Raw genomic sequence first — 5,000 nt, 5'->3', positions numbered from 1 at the left:
GATTGCTTGATTCTAAAATCTAATATTACCAACCTTGAAATTGGTAAAACTTAATAGATATGCAATTAAGCAGTTCTATTGCAGGGTTACAAGTTTTCTGGTCTCAGCAGTTCTATCATACTGGGTGTGAGATTACGCAAAATCGGCTAACCAATAGCATAACTAAAAGAAGTTCCGATCAACCGATAACCATTTCAACTCTGAACAACTCGGTACATACCAAATAACAGATTTGCGGATTTCCCCAACTTTTCTAAAACAATTCTTTCTTTTCTGAGCAAACACTTTCACAAAAACCAATTCTTCATTGTACATAACTTTCATATACTGCGGTCTACATACTTCCTTTGACATCGTTGAATCTCTGAATACCATTACTTCTGAAACCTTTCTATCTGCTTTCCTCCAGTTCAATAACATGGAAATATGGAACGTCAGGTGATGTGCCATACGTGAAGGTAACATCTTCAGTCTGGTCAATGTCAACTTGATTAACCGTGCAACAATCAAAGAAGAACATGCACAATCAATCACGCCAACATGATTCGGACCAGGGGTGCTACTCTCAAATAAACACACTCACCCATTCCAAGAATGATTTCACTTACAATATTCTTTAAACTTCTGATCTATCTGAGATGCTCTTCATAATCTTCTAACTACTACTAGAACTCGGCAAGAACCACTTGGTGAGATCCCTAGGCTATTGCAGCGAATCCAGGTTCAACAAGAATACTGAACATGTTACTTTTAGATGTCGACCATCCTTTCAATGCCTTAACCACATCTTCTTCTTTCCTGTTTATCAGAATGTCTTCTACTATGCTCCTTTTCATCTTCTACTTTTTAAACGATCAAGTTACTAGAGTACACTTCTTCACCTTTTTTCCAAAAATTCTTCAACACGCCAGATTGATTTGAGTGATACTCGAACACTTAGTAATCTACCATTGTAGGCCAACAATAACTGGTCCTCTTCAAAAGACTTCTTTCCTTAATATCCTAATTGAGCTCGGTAACTAGATAGCCAATCTCACTCTAGATAGAAACAAACCGCTCTAATGGAAGTACTAAGGAATGGGGATGGGATACGAAGGCATACCATAACTCTAAATGGCAGCCAGTACTTCCACGAATAAGAACAGTGTACCTGAATTCACTAAAGTGAATCCTTCCTAAAACAATTACACTACCCGAAAACTACATCCATGTGTTGTTCCCGCATCAAACACAATATGGGCGGAAAATTCCGTCCATAGGCAAGGTCTCATACGACACCTTGATCACTCCTTCACTAATTTATTTAATCATTCATAAATTTTTAAAATGCACACAACACGCAATGGGATAAGAAGCAAACCTGTGATTGGACCTTTTCAGAGGTTTTGACGGTCCAGGCAACTATAAAGTGTAGGCTCTACCCAAATAGCCAAACACTTAGTTAGTGACTAATGGTAAGGAAAGCGAACAAGTTTAACAAGCGGTACCCTAGGTATAGGTAAAAAGATCGGGTACCTTCATGGGCCATGGTAGGATAACCTCTGTACTCATTACTGGCACCACCGAAGCGCAAATGACGTAAGCGATCGAGGATTTTATATACTTGAACAATCATCACCTTACTCTCCTTTCTAGCCAAAACCAAAACAACTCAGGGTCCTCGGTCTTGATCTGATGAAACGTCCAACAAAAATTATCTCCATCGACTTTCTTGATTCATTACTTGAAACTGACCTTCTATCTGAATAGGTTGATAGTTAAATAATCTGCATGACTTGGGTGAAATCTGTACCATTGATTAAATCAATGGCCAGAAATGATACCGAAGGGATGCAATGGTTAAGAAGTAACCACCCCTTCTCCTATATAAGGAAGGCAAGTCCGTGCCTTTGCAGGCACGCCAGGGCTTCCTTCTACACCCTGCAACACAAAGAATCCAGAGAAAAATACAGAGAGTTGGTCAGATTCCCAATCCAAGACCCATGGTGGTGTGAAGGCCATAAAGAGACAGTTTTGGGGCAGATCAAGGGGGAAGTTGAGAACGACCCTCTGAACGGTTTTGATCATTGTTGACAACACCCAAAGCCTTATCTGGAGCCTGTGAACATACGCAAAGACTTGTGTGTCCGTGTGTGTCCGTGGGTGTCCGCCAGACACACAGGATGTCCGGAGCTGTCCGTGTGTGTCCGTGTGTGTCCGGAGCTGTCGAAAGGCCTCTCATTGATAGTTCTGGTAGAGTGTTAATAATGTTGGTCGAATTTTATTTAATCTAGGCAAGCTTAGTTGAAAGTAAGATGAGATTCGAAGGATGAGAAATTTTAGTCGAAAACTGTCTGAAATTGTCGTTAAGTTTCTTAACTAAATTCCGACCAGTCTAATACCTTCACCAGCTATTCTGCTTGCTTTCTCAGTAAATCAGTCACATGAGCTGCACCTACCTGCTTGCTTGCTTCACTAAAGTCACATGAAAGTCACAAGCTGGTTTCTGGTTTAATAAAAACAAAATAATCTTTCTTCAAAGGAGGGAAAAGACAGCAACTTGCTTTGGTTTAAGTAAACCCTCAGCTGAAGCAACCCCTCATGCTATAAAATACCTTCTTCTCTCTTCTGGACGTCCTGTTGCACAAGAAAAACCAGAGAAAATTTCAGAGAGAAAGAGAGAAAGAAAAGAGAAAAATCTGTGAGAAAAACTCATGCAAAAATTCAGAAAAAAAATCAGAGAAGAGAAGTGAGCATGGACGACCCTTTCTCACCCTTCTGTGAATTTAATCAGTGAGTTTTGGAGTGTTTAAGAGCTGAAGATTTGGCGTCCTGAAGTAGAGAATCACCCATGTTCTTCAGCCTTTGATTTTGATCGGTAAGATGGTTGTGGATCAGTTTCTGTGAGAAGTTTTGTTGGTTTGCCTACACTGGAGATAATTTATGAATAAATCCAACCATTGATTCTTGTGGTGTTGATCAGGTTAATTCGTGGTTAGCTTGAAGAGAGACAACCAGTCAAGTTTAATTAGTTGAGTAAAACCGGTAAGCTTCAGCTTCTTGATTCAGCCATGTTTTGATGAGAACCAATTGCTGTATGTTGGTTAACCTGTCAGGATCAGTTGTCTAAGGTCTTGTTCTCTTCAGTCTTGGTTGGTTTATGATTTAATCAGTCTCACAGAACCAGTAGACGAACTGATAAGAATTATGGGAATTAAACCGAACTAATTTGATCTTGTTTAGAACCGAATTGAGCTGATTATGTTCTGATCTGATCTGAGCCGTTTCTCTTCCCACTTGTGTGCGTCAGGTGCTGGTTATGCTGGTCAGTGAGAAGGAACAAGATGGGAGATGCAACGAATTGGTTAGAAAGAACCAATCGAGCATGCTCCATGTTCCAGGTACAAAGGAGTTCGGATGGAACCTTTGTCATGAGACAAGAGGTTAACACCACTGGATTCGAGGACGAATCCTTCGTAAGTGGGGGAGACTTGTCATGTCCCCGATCCTGGATAGGATCGTCCGGACGGACTGCGGTGCAAGGAAACGCACCAGTCAGGCACATGACCTAAGGACGAGCGTGTCATGGTCCAAAACGTGGTTAAGGGAATCAGGAAGCTGGAACCTAACCAAAATAAGGCAGATGCAAGCTCAAAGGAGGTGGACAAGCGAGCTGGTAGCTGGACGAGATCCAGGTGAAGCTCGATGAAGTGAGTGATCAGAATGGATCATGGGAAAACTAAGTCTAGGTCTGGAAATTGACCAAAGGACTTAAAAGGATTGAAGAAGAAAAAGAAAGCAAGCTGGACACAGTGTATAACAGCTAGGCGATGCAGTAAGCAAGCTCGACCAGCTAGGTGAAGTGTAGTGCAGCTCGGTGTAGCTCACTGAAGTGTAGGTCAGCTCCCTGAGCTGGATGGTCTAGCTCACTCAGCTGGATCAGCTGGGGTTCAGCTCAACTCAGCTCAACTCAGCTGGACTGAGTGTTCAGGTGTTGGGCAGTTGGGCCGGGTCTGGACAGTGGCCGGGCCATGTGGGTGACCCGTGTGTGCCGATGGGCTGGTGGGCTCTTGGGATTGAGCCAGGGGCATGGGCAGTCCGTGTGGGATAGTTTTGGACATGTCCAGGAGTGGTTTGGCAGTTCCAGGGCGTGTGGTAACTGCCATAGGCGAAAGGGTGCAATCTGTACCATTGATTAAATCAATGGCCAGAAATGATACCGAAGGGATGCAATGGTTAAGAAGTAACCACCCCTTCTCCTATATAAGGAAGGCAAGTCCGTGCCTTTGCAGACACGGCAGGGCTTCCTTCTACACCCTGAAACACAAAGAATCCAGAGAAAAATACAGAGAGTTGGTCGGATTCCCAATCCAAGACCCATGGTGGTGTGAAGGCCATAAAGAGACAGTTTTGGGGCAGATCAAGGGGGAAGTTGAGAACGACCCTCTGAACGGTTTTGATCATTGTTGACAACACCCAAAGCCTTATCTGGAGCATGTCAACACACGCAAATGGTGAGGAAAGGAGGGAGTTGGCCGGAATCCATTCCCAAGGGCCAATGCAGCCTTAAAGGGAGATTGGTGTGGAAAGCAGTTTCATGGGGAACAAAGAGGGAAGTGATGCACGACCTTTGGATGGTGATTGATCATGGATGATCATGTCTAAGTCTTCCTCTGTGTCTTGGGAACACACGCAATTGGTTAGGAGAGAAGGGGGAAGGCTTGACTCCACTCTCAAAGGCATGAACAGCCTTGAAGATGGATGCAGTATAGAAACTGGTTTCATGGAAATTCCATGGAAGGAGTGATGGGCACGAACCATGGTTAGATCTTATCAATACTGGAAGTATGTGAAAAGGGTTTGATGAAGGCGTGCTAGGAAGAGCATGGACACCCCTGATGAGGTAATAGGTGGGGACTGCAGACCATTGGACATAGTCTGGTACACTATGGGCTGATCTGGTCCTGCAGTTACACCTTACTCTGTTTTATGATTATTAATCATATTATCTCTTCTTCTTA

This window comes from Brassica napus, unplaced genomic scaffold (genome assembly GCF_020379485.1).
Source record: "Brassica napus cultivar Da-Ae unplaced genomic scaffold, Da-Ae ScsIHWf_106;HRSCAF=184, whole genome shotgun sequence".
Lineage (NCBI taxonomy): Eukaryota > Viridiplantae > Streptophyta > Magnoliopsida > Brassicales > Brassicaceae > Brassica > Brassica napus.
The sequence above is the reverse complement of the archived record's forward strand: the minus strand, read 5'-3'. Positions refer to the sequence as shown.